General features: G+C 34.0%; 2 protein-coding genes across 5 annotated transcripts in view; one reads left to right on the top strand and one right to left on the bottom strand.

The window, feature by feature from the left end:
- Nucleotides 1-6,201, bottom strand: part of LOC116426027 (uncharacterized) — a 26,715-nt gene extending 20,514 nt beyond the window's left edge. For 2 of the 3 annotated variants that reach the window (XM_031974466.2, XM_031974465.2), the window contains exons 1-2: nt 5,989-6,201; nt 114-246 (exon numbers count right to left, since the gene is read on the bottom strand). The gene's annotated coding sequence lies outside the window, so the exon portion shown is untranslated. Of the gene's footprint in view, nt 1-113; nt 247-3,191; nt 3,308-5,988 lie in introns of all 3 variants that reach the window. The other variant, XM_076364854.1, reaches the window with a different exon arrangement.
- Nucleotides 2,253-15,808, top strand: part of LOC116426026 (adenylate cyclase type 6) — a 151,642-nt gene continuing 138,086 nt past the window's right edge. For both annotated transcript variants that reach the window (XR_012998064.1, XM_031974464.2), the window contains exon 1: nt 2,253-2,914. The gene's annotated coding sequence lies outside the window, so the exon portion shown is untranslated. The remainder of the gene's footprint in view (nt 2,915-15,808) is intronic.

Raw genomic sequence — 15,808 nt, forward strand, 5'->3', positions numbered from 1 at the left:
GAATTCATTGAACTTTATGTATATATATATATATATATATTTGTTGCTTCTGCTCTTTATCAATACACAAAATCCGCAACCAAGACGCAATACAAATGAATACAAGCACATACCAGAAAATCAACATCGCTATAAAAATCCAGAATCCATTCATCTCCAATGCAAAAATTAATGGCACCGAATAATTTCCTGATTAGTTAACCATTAATGAAGTAGTATCAATATTGGTGAATTAATCGAGTATTCCTGAAACAGTTTAACCAAACATTTCGACGAACAACAAAACAGACCGTCATTGCCTGTGTCACGTGCATACCATTAGATACGATAATGAAAAAAAAAGAAAAATAGAAAACAAGAAGATAAATAAATGATAAAAATAAACTGTTATTATCTATGCCAAATATACACGGGTAAATACAACGGAATAAAACGTTGAAAAAATGATAAAAATGAAATCAATAATTCAGGTGACGTGATAATACACGACACTGGCAGCTGACGCGAGTATTCTAGGTCAGGTGCAACAGTGAATTTTTCTTCGTTCTGGTAGACAGTGTTCGCTGCAACAGGGAGCACAATGGACTGAATAGGCGAACGGAAGAGATCAGTAGCGAACGGATAAGAACTGGGTTAATATGATCAGCGAAAGCGAGCAGACTTCTTCAACCCGACCGGTCCAGACATTATATTTAGAATAGGAACACACCGACAGATGATAAAGTGAACGGCCCTAGGAGACACACGAGACTTTGTATTTTTACTAGGACACATCTGTCATTGGCTGTCGTGGATCACCCTTTGAATGGACTATCTATAGACTTGTGGGTCCTTAATTATCCCTTCAGTATCTAATTACGAGTTGAAATCACTATTTCCTAGGTGTTCCTTGTTTTAGCAAAATACGTCATAGGAATTAGAATATTTATAAATAAATAATAGAAGAATGTATATAAACAATATACGAATATTCTACTACAAATTAGCTTCAGTGATTATTCTAGGAATTAATTAATAATTCTAGAGTGAATATTCTGGATGTTCGATACGAACAGTGAAGCCTGATTATTGAATAACTTCGAAATTATTATGACAATAATTTTCATTGAATAAGATCCGTACGTCAATATAATTGCAGAGTGATTACTTTGAAAATTTCTCATGATAAATCTCCTGCTTTAAGAATGAAATTTCCAATGGCTGCGCCATGCGTGATTTTTGAAAAACAAGTTTTTGGTTTTAGGAATCAGATTTTGCGCGACAGTATTATCAGGGAACGAAGAGTGACGAAGTTCAGCGACAATCGAGAGGACAAGGAGGCCACGGGGTGTCAAGGAGCAGCCACCGAGAGCTAAAACGACCCCTGAAGCGCCACGTTTCACGATGCTGTGGCTGATGTATGCTAATGTATTCTTGTCGGTGACAGTGGTTGCCGAGTGAACGCAGAGACATTCCAGTTAACACTCAGTGCCTGTATTAGCGTCACTGTTAGACATGGAAATGAAAAATTGAATTGGCACCGACGAAAACGGTGATTTGTATTTGTCAATAAGAAGAACAGCCTCATTAACAATGCTGCTGATTTTAGAAAAAACCGTTCAATACATAGACATTTCTGCCGGTGACATTAAAATGACATTACGAAAAGAGTGTAAAACTTCTGAGTTCTAAATTAAAAATATATTAATAATCGAACATTAATAACATGTTAAGCCTGTTATTTTTCTAAAGTTGTTGGACTATTAATTACTTTTGTAGTTTAAATTAATAGTTTAATAGTTTTGATAAATAGCTCATTGAAAAATTAGAAGTACAACATTCTCTCTGTAATGTCATTTTAATGTCACAGACAAAGGAGTTCTGTAGACTGCTATATCTGTTTATCTGTTTAGTTTATAACTAATTATATTTAGCTCCAATTAATACAAAGTACAAAAATGTAAGAAACGTGTCAATAATCTTTTACTCGAAATGCCGTTGTCCATTTTCAAAATTAAAAGCACACGTAAGATGACAATATAATAAAAACAACACAACAGCAATTCAAATTGACACCGAACACCGAAGAAGCAACACGCAAACTCCTGAATCGAATTTCTAACGTCGACGAAACGAAACATAGGGGTAGATTCGGAACAGTCTCATGTGCTCTTAGGGGCACCGGCGCGATCCGCAGGAGCCCTGCGCGTCGGACGCGTGCGTTAACTCGCGAGGGAACGCTTCCCGAACCGAGGCTTCAGTCTGCGCGCGACACTTGTCGGAGGCGCGTCGTGGCATCCTCTAAGTACCGCATATTCGATCAAACTCCGCGACCCAACATCAAGAACATTAAAAGAAAAAGAATTAAAAACATTATAAACAATAAAAAGACAATACATCCAACCTCAAAAAATAAACACAAATATTCATCCTTAAAAGACACCCTACAAACATCAGGCTCAACTGGCGTAACCTTTGAACGCAGCTCTATAGAGTCCACAGTAGATACAGACAGTGTCTGATCAAACATAGGGTATCCACTATGAAGGAGTCAACGAAGAAATGTAATTTATTCAAAGACCAGTGCAATTTCCTTGTCTCCAAAGTGAATGGACAAGGCGTTCCTCGACCTTGAAAACCAGAAGAGCATTTCCGTACCTTTTTTTTGGACGATAAGTTAGAGTTCGGAGTGCAAGGGTACACGAGGATGAAGCACAAAGCTGGGAACAGTGGTGCGACAGAAGTTCGTCACGCGTGAAGCTGCGGGTAGTTTTCGTGCGACAGGATCGGTGATGCAGGTGAGCGACCGCAGGTGAGATCATGTGCAACGCGCGAGGAAATTGATCAGCGATCACGGAAAAACAATGGCAGTGTCAGGGCACTACTAAGGGACACAGGAGAATGCCAGCTGTGAAGGGATTCCGAGTCAACCGAGGTAAGCTCAGTTGGGATTTACATTTGATTTGCGTTAACGAGCAGTTAACGCTTTATTTAAAGCTGCTAAATACCAAAGCAACCGCTCACTAACTACCGATACGGTTGTCTTCATCGTGCAGGAGTCTGTGCTGTCAGTAGCTAAAGTTTGTCATTTTCAAACCGAAGAATAGAGGACACTCGAGATGTTCTGATTTGTTTTATTTTAAACCAGCGCAGTTTTAATTGGTCACCCATTGTTAAGCATTCGAAACTGACAAGACGATTAATAGGCTTACGGTAGATAAAGTGGTAATTGGCCTTGGAACCACCGATGCACGGTAGGTCTTTGAGTGTTATTCAGGAAGACATTTAAAAGAGGCAATCAGAAAATTTTGAATTGTTTGGGGATGACCTGTTGATGAATGTTGAAATGTACTTTTGTAGGTCCGGGTTTGCAATGGAAGGAGAAGATCTCGAAGCTTTCAATTGGCAATGTACTGCCATTTATTTTATTTATTCTGTCTTTTATTACTTTCTTTTGTTACTTGTGAGTTTTGAACTGGAGATGTTTGAAATTCAGTGGATACCTTTCTCGGTTTTGTGAAATACCAATTTTAATGAAATATGTTAAACGAGAACGATAGAAGCTAATGAGAAAGGCTATAGCGAAAGCTTTTGGTAGATGATTGTATAAGTGTTAATATATTGTTGCTAATGATAGTGAAAATTTGGGAGCGACTATTTTATTAAATTTCATTAGCACAGGAGACTATTTATGATACATAGTCAACCTGTTGATGAATGCTGATGCGTTTTTACTGAATTGAATTTTTATTCGGAATAAAGTTTGTTAATTTATTATTGGAAATTGCTCGTTTGTATTTAATTGGGTATTTATAAATGAACTAGATATTTTGATTATGTTTTTCTCTAGTTACTGTTGAATATTGACATATTTGAGCGCAACGAAATTTTCCTTTGTACACACTACTTTGATATATTACTGTCAAATGAGTTTGAAGGTAGAAGTTTCTATGGAAGAATGAAATAGTTTACTGTCAGGTTAGCCTATACCTGTTGAAGACTATTCATAACCTCGTTTGCAATTTAATTTTAATTTACCTGTAAGTATACAATAATTTCATTTATTCGTCACTGTGATTTATACACATATGGAGAACGAAAATATTTAACGAAGAATGAAATAATTGAATTTCAATTTTCCTTTAATATACTTATAAATATGCCGGTGTTAAACTACGTTCCATATTGTACAGTATACATAAATAAATTAACAGAAATATGTAAATAACTGAAACAGAATTTTTCAATACGAACCGAAACAGACAATTATCTTATATTTAAAATACAATTCACTCTTACGTTTAATATTGATGTACGTGTATAGAATTTAATTTCTGGATGTACTCGATGCATTGATATTTAAATTTAAATTTAACCGTAGCTTTCGAAGTGTATAAAAGAAGAAAGAAATTTGTGTTTGTGTTCAGAAATCTGTTGATAAGCATTAAAAGCATTCCTTAAAAAAGTACTTCTGAGTTACATAAAATATTTTATAATGAATGAATGTTTCAGCCGAGGAATTAGAAAATATTATCACGTCACCATGTGAAATACGTTCATTTCGCCCGATAATGTTATCTTTTAAAATACAGAGTTCCATTTCACGGATTTGCGGGTTGCACATGTTAAAAATCAGATAAAAACGAACTATTTCACGACGTATAATGGACATCGATTTCTCGTGAAAGCTCAATCAGCAAGGATAACTGCAGCAAGGTACACGACCACGATTCGCGCGCGATAAGGAATCGAAAATGTGCATCGAGTTCGTTTCGCCCGCGGCTCCACTGCCGGAAAATTCGAAAACGAGGGAATACATGCATTGACGCGACATTTCCGGAAATGAGAGATCTACGAAATAAACTGGATGAATTTTCGAACGCTCAAATATCATGTCAATATTTACGATCTGAAAGTTACAATCAATGCAGTTTGAAGATTATTCTTCAGATTTTCATTATGCAATAGTTAATAAACACAAAAACCTTGCGTTGAGCACTCAGGAGAGATATATCATTAACAATGAAGTTCCATTATTTTTCAAGTATTCATTAAATATTAGAGAATAAATATAAAAATGTTAGATCGAGCATTCAAAATAATTTATATGAGTATAAATAAAGATTTGAATAAGTAAAAAATATTTTTGGTGACATGGAGTATTAGAATAATTATTTAGAGTTATATAAAATTGCGTGGAAATTATGACAATTATTTGATGTATAATTTAAGTGTGATTATTCGAGTCTAGGATTATTTCTCTTATTCCGTAACTGATACTAATAACTGAAGTAGGTGTAAAAGGGATTCGGGACAGATTTTCAACAGAAACACAAATATTTGTGAATGTTTTAAAGTATATAACAGTCGGAAATATGAAATAAGATTTCACAAAATCGAGATACAAGTACGATCAATATTAAATGTATTATTTTAACGTGAATACTCTTCTTTACTAGCAATTATTTTTCTTATACTGCTATAATTATTTATTACTCTGGACTCTGATAAAAAACATGTATCCAATTATTTCGAAAAACATATACAAAAAAATCACAAAAAACATATACAATTAATTATTTCAGAAAACATCTAATTAAATATTTTAAAAAATATATTCAATTAGTTATACCATACAACGTCCAATTAAATATTTCAAAAAATGTATTCAATTAATTATTCCAAGAAACATTCGATTCAATATTTCAAAAAGTATATTCAATTAATAATTAAAAAAAAATATACTCAATACATTGTTTCATTTACAAGAACAACCATTTGAAATTCTCTACAATCGTCTAATAAGTGCGAGTAGTACAAACTGTACAAATGAAAACTAATTATATGGCGCATATTCATCACAACCAAATACTAATTAAATACCCTATAATACTGTGTCATACTCCCGCTGACAATTTCCAAATGAATTTAACAAATCCAAGTATTACGAAAATGTTCCTAAAATAAACTAAATGTCAAACTGAATATCTACAATTAACAATCGTTAACCATTAAAGTAACCGTAGAGACTCAAGAACTATCAAACTCTCTTCTCCTTCCAATAAATTCTGCACAATAAACTAACTTCCACCAAGCACAGTTGCGAAATAAATCATAGAACAAGGGGTTAATTAATACACAAGCGCATTTCAATATTCCTAACATCAAACAACACCGCGGAGTATCTAATTAAAACGAAAGTAAATTTGCGATCCCATCGCAGCGCATTTCGTACGATGACTGCAGCCGTAATGCGGAACTTTGTTTTATACGGTGATACCGCGAACGCGACTGGAATCAATTCGATCTGGGGGCGTCATTCAGACTGTGGGCCAGCGGCTTTTCTGCTGCAATTGGCAACTGGTTACACAAATCCGTGATTACAATGGTGCCCGAGCCGAGGAAGACCGTGCGAACTCCCTATTATTGGAAAATGCACGAGCCCTTTTAATAGCGCTACCACCCTTCTCGCATTTATTGCAGGGATAAATAATAATGACTCTGATCATACGGAACGAGGGATAAATTATATGCTTCTGTTACAGCGAACACGTGATGATTCGTCGGTGAATCGGTAGACCGCATTTTTCTGGTGTATGTAATTAAATAGGGAAATTTTATGTATGGCGTTCTATAAATAGTATGAAATATTTATAATATAATATTGATGGTTTTAAAAATATGTTTTATGCTGAGACTATTTTCTTAGATTATTTAAAGAATATTGATTTAAGAATGTATATTTGAAATATGTTATGTATGTATAGTATAATGGAGATATGGTTATGATTTTATTTTATTTTTGATATTTTGATATATTGTATGATGTATAGTAGAGTTGCGATTAATAATTTAATTTTGTTTTGACATTTAGCGATACAACGTTACGTTGATACGTAATAATAAGCACTTAACTTATCATATTCAGTTAGAAATATAAAAATATCTTGAAATGTTGTTAAAAGGAATATTGTTATCATTCTAATAATAATGTGAAAATGATACTAATATTAATAATAATCAATAATAATAATAAAGTTAATATTATTTATAACACCATATGACATTCGATTTATCAGATTAAATTAAAAGTATAGATATAAACAAGTCTGAAAATACAAAAATAATTCGTAGTATTGTTCAAACTGACATTATTACTATAATACCAATTATAACATCAAATATTGATACACAACAACATATGACCTAATATATTATAATTTATATACTACTATACTTCATTATTCGATACCATAGTTAATATCCAGTAACAATATTACTTTCCCCAACACCACAAAACATTTCCAATTTCCACAATTTCATTGAACCCACTTGATCCATACAACTGATGTCTTTTCATCCTTCACTTACAAATTCTAATTAGGAAACGAGTAAGCCAGAAGGTGCATATTAATTTCACGAATCATTTCTCGTAGCAACAGGCAATCTCAGACTCATAATTTTTCTCTTATTAATCCATCAAGCCTGCGGTCTACCGATAGAATCACCGTGCACTGTTTCTTGCGAGGATTTAACTGTGAACGTCGGTTCTTAATTAGCGTAGCCTTAGGCGGTTCGCGAACTTGAGCTCTGTGACTCGCGGCACAGTGCTTGAGGAATGGCCCGTGTCAGTTAATTAGAGTTGCAACGCCTCGTGCCAGCAATTCCACCGTTGCTACTACCCGGTTGATAGGAAAAGCGCCTGGGATTCAGAGATCTGAATCACGGGCAGATTGAACGTAATCGAAATAATGGAAAAAAAACGTATCACTAACTGAGAAGGAAAAATGCATCGAAAAATGGAAATGACGGTGATACTTGCATAGGGAATAGCAGCGGCAATAAGAGTGAAACAAGAAATATCGGCAACGATAGAAACAATTGAATAAGTAATAATATAAATGAGAGGTATGAACACGGTAACAAGGGAAATGACGTATATAAAATTAGACTGCGGATTGTTGCTATATTTATTTCGATTGAAGTGATGATAGAAAAAGAAGATTGAATTTGATATAAATTTAATATATATATATAGAATTGATGGTATGTACTATTTCGTTTATGGACTAGCCACTAGTTTGTTCCAAATTAATCAATTTGCTTATATAAATACAAGAATTTTATAAATATATATATTATTTTTCATTGATTATAAGTATTTGACATTTATATGTACTACATTTTTATAATAAATTTATTAACTTCGCTTTTATATATGATTTGTACTTCTAAACGTTTCAAAAATACCATTATTTCCGATTCATAATCATTTAATTTCAATATTTTTGATTTATTTCTGATGGTATTGAATATTTATTGATTAATACTAGTCAATAAATAATTTATAGTAATTTACCATTATCAGTTTGTCATAATACTCGAAATATTAATGGAGTAGTGAATACATAGTATTTCTGGAATCGTTAAATCAACAAAATCCGCAGTTTAAACAGAATACAAATGAACACATATGAAAAATTGTACAAAAAAGACACTCATACCAGCCATAACACATAGAAATGCCAATATTCACATAAATATATGTTCGTATACCTGTAAATATATTTTTTATAGAAGAATGGTGATACTGCAACAGAAAATAAAAGGATTATACAAACAACATATTAAAAGAGAACTGTAATTACCACAATGTAAGGTCATATGTCTTCTGAATAATCATTTGATACAACCATCACTAATTAAACACTAAGTATATACATATAAAATCTATATGTATACAAAACTGAACACCAACTGCACTGAAAAATACACAAAAATATGCACTTCTCAGCAAATAAAAAAACCTTCATTAAACCAATGAAGATTACATTAAATTCGCAAAAAAGGATTCAATGAAATGAACCAAACCGCGAATTCAAAAGAAAATTAAATTAAAAAGTCACCGAATGTCAATAAAACGAAACAGAAAAATTATCGTTTTAATAGAAGAGACAATAGGGCGCCCAAAAGCAGCCGCGACGAAAATAACGATAAATAAATCTACAAATAGATTTTCATAGGAAGAACATTAATACGACAACACAAAATCGAATAGTAAACCAGTAAATTTAGATAAAAGTAAAATTATCAGAGTACGACTCTCATTCATACAATCAGCCGCAATTAAACGCAAGCACATACACGCAATATATATCAACACAAAAAATCACCACACTGCTTTGAAGAATATAAAAAAGGTATATATTCCTCAGCAGGTAGAAAACATTGTAAGTGTAAAAAATCAACTCCCATCAAACGAAATGGAGATGAAATTAAACAAACCTCCTCGTAAAAAATTCAACGTAACAATTCAAATCGCAAATACCGAATCAAAATACGATTAAAAAATTACCGGAAGTTGATAAAATAAAGTAGAGACAACGATAACGAGGAGAACTAAAAAAAAACATAGTTCCGACGGGATGTTCGACGACAAAAGAGAGAGAGAGAGAGAGACTGAGAGATCATTGCAATGTAATTCTAATCAGATATTACATGCACCAATTTTGCAACAATATTTGTGAAGAAAATAAACCTAACCACCCGAGAGAGAATGTCACGTTCCTTTCATCGTAATTCCATTGAGAGACAGAGACTAAAAGTTCCTTAATTCCACTCGTAATTGAGTTCCGTCCAATGGAAGACTTGTATTTGCATCTCAGCGCAAAAATTCAAGTACTGGCAATCCTGTTCCAGACATTAAAATCGGATTATGTTGGATCGATTCGATGCATCCACAGATGAAGCCAGTTACAAGGTCTCCGATTCGAGTGAGAACTTCGTGCAGACGCTTTCAGAAATTTCCCTTCTTGAAGAAAAGTGTCTCAGAATACGAAATCGACGGAGGCCATTGGGAACCGATTCCATCGTTGCGGTTGCTTCATTGATCCCATGATGATGGGGAACCTGTAAATGTACTAGGCCGAACAAAACGTCGTATATTGTAATAACATTAAAAATAAGAACAAAGCAGAACTGGTTTCTGAAATGAAAATATCAGTATCGTTTCCAGTGAAAATGAAAATAATTGTAATTGATTAGGGAGAAAGCATTATTTTATAATATTGTGCAGGAAATATTAATATTATGTAATATTCAACAAAATTGTGCTATTTCAATAAGTACGTGCATCATTGAGAAATAATATCGTATAAATTTAAGAAAATATTATTGCAACAGCAGATTCGAGATGCATTGAAAACCAATTATAGTTTCCCATCAACAGGGATTGTTTTAATTAAACGTCACCCTCTTCAGAGTATTTTTCCAGTATTATTGGACATATCCTTAACAAGAATTTAACTGAGTTTACGTTTCATTTATTGTGGTCGAGATGGAATGATCCTTCCGATGAAAGAGAAACTTCCTGAAGAGGCGTACAGCAATATCAATCAAGGAAAATTGGGTCACACGTTATCGCCCATCGAAAATGAAAATTAGTACAATAGACGTTTTGTGTAATAGCTTAGTACCTGGGCATATAAGGGGCAACTGAAAAACATGAACACTTGCCAAACTTCAGAGTGCATACAATAAACTCTCAGCTGGCTGCATATTCCACCAACAGTACATTTTATGTACTTTATTGTTGATGATCGTAGAGGGGAGGGGCGTTGAGGGGTAACCTGAAAAAGAAAAATAACCAAGCAATTAGAGTATTTAACTCTGACTGCTGGCTATATATGCCACCAACAGTACATTCGGTACCCATACAATGGGCACACCCTGTAATACCTGTTGGTTATTGGCCACTCCACTGCACACTGCACACTACTCCCATCATGCACACTTCACATATTCTTGTATATGTAACACTATATCATATTATCTATGACTGCATGCTTCTTCTCGTATATGTGGCACTGTGTATTTTGTTGTATATTAATCAGAGTATATAGTATAGAATCCACTGATATTTGAGTAGACCTAACTGCTGTCAGTTAACTAGAGAGTATATAGTAAACCTGTTTGTTTTGATAATAGAAGTTTTACTAATGGTGCAGTCTTTTTGAGTTTTACACTCGTTTTGAAGACAAGACTACGTTCGATATAATAACTATCTCAAATGAATGATGTAATATTGAAACAAATAAATATCTAATATATAATTTAATGTTGAGGACAATATACTAAAAAATATTAATTTTAAAATAATTACGAGCTTGAATATAATATACTCCCTCATAAGAATGATCTATTTGAAGATGATATTCTATTCATTATAATGATAGATCAGAAACTATATTCAAAAAACATATATAATCAAATTTGAAGTAACGTTTTTTGTTAAAATAATTTTCCCTAATAATATACTAGAAGAAGGTGGTATAGATAGGCATAATACTATTATATGTGTAATATTTTGATTGTACAAAACAATATATCACAATGTAATGCAATGTAATGTTATGAAACGTAATGCAACACAAAATAACAAAATACAACAGAATACAACGTAATATAGTACAGCACAATACAATTCAATACAATACTATAGAATACTACAGTAGAACCCCCTATACACCATAATTTAATGCAATGTAAAACAATATAATACAATATAGTGAAATATAATACAATATAATAAAATACTTCATACACAGAGTATTCTCCTTCATCGCCATCCAGCCGAATCCAGTGCAGTTCCTCGAAGACCTGTAATACATGAAGAAGTCGTCCTGAAAAAGGACGCGTGTTCCACGATGGGGCCCAGCTCGCAATGCGGTCCACCATCGTGGCCCTATCCTTACTTATACTAAATTCTACCCCTCGAATACTCGTCTAATTACGCGACTATCTAAATTCGAACCCGTACGCGAGACTCGACTTCAATTCAGCATGCAAGAGAAAGGTTAGGTTGGTTCGTTTAGAACGAACTGTCACAAAACAACGGCGGTATATTTTGTCGATTGCAGGGTAGGTTGGCTCGTTTACAACGAACTACTCAAAAATCGCGCCTCTACATTTGTCGGTTATAAGTTACGTTGGCTCGTCTACAACGAACTGTTAAAAAATTCCTATACACTCGATATATACCTGAGATACTACACGCTGATTAGAAAGGGTGTACCCGAATGAATCTACTGTGGTCTCCATCCTGCCAGTAGTCATTTTGGTCGCAACACTAATTGGGGCAGTTGATTCTAATCAACGCGGTAGACACGGTTGACGCGGTTGATGCAGTTCAACGCTGTTCGATGATCGAGACGCAAAAGAACATGCATTAGGAGGATTTAGCAAGGACGGAGGGCTTCACTGAACTAGAGAGAGCTAACTTATTCCACCATGTCACAAGTGACATGTCTTCAACTAACCGACTGCGAGGATTCGTGCAAGCTAGTGATTCTAATGGCAAGCGAAGCTAGGGTATAGCAAGGTTATAGTAAAACCAGAAATCTTCGCAGTCCAGTTAATCGGTAAACAGCAAAAAAGAATAAAAAAAAATAAGCACCAGGAGGAATTAACCTACGACTGGTATAGTGGATGTTGCACCACACGCCATTCATGCTTGTGATGTGCAACGAGAACCAGGATGAACTAGTCATCGATTGGTATAGATATTGCTGCACCATCAAGATGATGCAGCAATAACCAGGGGAAATTTATTCACCGACTGCTATAGTTGGACACATACCCTATTTAGGAGTACGGTGCAACGAAGAAACAGGAGGAACTAATCCATCCACTGGACTAGTATATGCAGGCCGAATGCCCTTTCAACATTGGCCAAGCACAGGTCATCTCTCATGAGCACAGAGCAATTCACATTGAGTGAATTTGTTGATTGGTACGTAACAAACGTACCATTTATTCGGCCCTTTGGACACTCCGTCGAAACGTTCTCGTTTGAGCATTCGACAATTAATGTTACTGTGGAAAATAATTGTTCCAAATTGAATTCTCCTTGCGAACAATCAGTCTAATTGTGAATGCAATTGAGCTTCGATTTTCGAGTCGACGTTGTTTATGCTGTGCGCGCGACACGCGATATGCATTATGAAAAATATCCTGCAGGCGAGTTGTTATTGGCTGGTCAATCACTGTGATTGATGCACAGTGGGAAATTGAAGCAGGAAATGTACGTGACAAGGAACGTGACAAAGAAAAAGCCCGTTTAGTCGCCTCTTACGACAAGCAGGGAAACACTGTAGGGGTATTCTGACCCGCCCCTACACGGGTGAGGATAATTAAGGGAATCCGAGACTAATTATAAATGCTACCTTCTATAATGAACGAGAATTAAAAATTCAGATATGGTAGATGGTAAAGCACACGTTGTAAATCATCGTTATTAACAGTATACATGTACTGACGCTTGTCTTCTCTTTACACTGTATGCTTCTAAACAGAAAATTTTATGTTTAAAATCTACGACATCATTCTCTCATGTTGAAGTTCTTCATCGTCTTTCATCGTGACTTGAAATAAGAACGTACATAGAATAAAAATGAAGATAAATTAAGTTGGAACTATGTTAGCAACGTTTTTCACTGAATTAGATATTTGAATATGGCGAGACAATTGAAAGGTGAGATATTACTGAGATAAATTAAATATTACGTGACAATATCAATGAATTCTGCATATCAAATTGAAATATTTTTTAAATTAGTACGCACCACATCACAGCTGTACAATCAAATGATTTTAAACTTGTCAAAGATAAATCAATATCATCTACCGTAATAAATATATTCAACAAGATTTCATATTCAATCGTTTTCATAGAAATTATGAACCTTTTCATATATAAGTCTTTGGAAAATGAAAAGTAATTAATTATGCGGTTATTTTGATATGAACATTTGAAAGAAAAGGTGACATACATAAAGCTGAATACTTCTTGACTGAAATGCAATATATTATCTTTTATCGGCGAGTAGAATACGCGACCTTTAATCAGACGACGCGTCACCGACCATGAGGGTACCTGCACTTTCGTTCGTTCCATTCGTCAATGATTTTAATTGCACCTCCCCGTAGGAAGAATGCTACGTGAACATGAATAACTAAATAACTTCCAACTAGTAGCTTACACCTGCTACGATAGTCTCATCGATTTTTCTTTCGACAACCATGGAATTGTAAAAATATTACGCTCAAGGTTTGTAACAAGTTGAAAAGTTTGAAAATTTTCAACTGACAGATATCGAAACTTACACTCGACCTACTTCCAAATTCACGCATGGTGTATTCAAAATTTCCTTAAACAACTTTTCAAAAATATGCACCAGCAACATGTTCAAAAAGCACCCAAGTTATCTTTAAACATTTTCAGATGTCTCATTATAAAATATTTACACAGCATATTTAGAAAATCTTTCAGAATATATTTGAAAAAGATTGAAAAATTATGGCACAAGGTATTAGGAAACTTCTGTACTGAAGTATTTACAAGAATCGTTAGAAAGTCTCAAATAATATATTAATAAGATATAAATCGAAACAAATGATAAATAAATAATCTGCAGAAGGTGACACTCGTATGAAAAATGATTCCCATTAGTATATGTATATAGTAATGTTGTAGACTTTAAACGAAACCTATGGGAATTGTAATACGAAGTCATATTTTCTGATTCATTTGTATTTCATGGTAGACCCCAGCATCCAAAAGAATACAAATATACACATAATGTCTTCATAAATCACGTTCCACAAAATTTAATCGCACCAAGAGACAGTTCAAAGAAAATTCTGCCAGTGACAGAGAAAAAGTACAGCCGCAAAGTCAGATTTAACACACAACTCATGCACGGTCATTAAATATATTTTCCATCTTAATATTGTTCCTGAAGTTCAAAGCTTCTTCAAGAAATTTCAAAGTGCTCGAAGGAATTCAATTTTCAAGCGATGGCAACAACAAATCGGGACTCCGCAAGTTCATGCAAATATAAGCCCTCATAGAGATGCTTAAGGGAACTGACGTAAAATAAAATTCAATTTCGTTCGTAACTTGACTGAACAAACTGAAAGTATGGTATAAAATAAATTTCTCTGAGGATCGCATTCTTATTAACTTTAAAGTTTCCTCGTACCCTATAATTCCATAACATTGCGAATACCCAATTAATTCTATTAAAGATGATTCTTGTATTATATTATTAAACCAGTATCCTATTTTATTAATATTAATATTGTCGATGTTTATTAATATTATGCATTTAACCACTTGGCGTACCATTTACTTTCGTTACTAAGCTCGTGTAACATTTTACTATCGACAATTTGTAAGAAATACAACAAAATTTTCCATTCTACTTCAGGTGAAAATTTCATTTGAAGATAATACATTGATATTAACAAAATAGTTGTTTGCTTTGATCCGTGGGTAATGAACAACATTGATTCTCGTTAAATTAGGTTAGAAATCTTCATCACGAGTCTCACTCGTCATTGTACGGCAAGGGGTTAATTATATTTAATAATTTATATTAGGTTTTCTCGGATATTGCGAGATGCAATGAGGATGTTTTGAAATGTCCTGCAGCTAGCATTTTCTCAATTTTCAAGTTGCATTAATATTAAAAAGTTCGATTAACATTAAAATTCTATTATCGTCAAACTCCTATTAAATTCACGGAAGCACCATTTATACTTCAAAAGTTTGATGACCAATAATAAGAATTGAGTGGAACGACTTTAGAAGGAGGTAGTATGCGGTTTTATACAGGCAAACTATCGGTCGGACTTCGTTACGGTCTATCGATTACCGTTAACCGCAATCCGGATTTTCAGCACCGCAATTTCACTGTGTACAACAACATCTTCATCGATCTATGGATAATTATGAGACCAACGATGAATATATTACATCACTCGACGT

Source organism: Nomia melanderi, chromosome 2, assembly GCF_051020985.1.
Source record: "Nomia melanderi isolate GNS246 chromosome 2, iyNomMela1, whole genome shotgun sequence".
Classification (NCBI taxonomy): Eukaryota; Metazoa; Arthropoda; class Insecta; order Hymenoptera; family Halictidae; genus Nomia; species Nomia melanderi.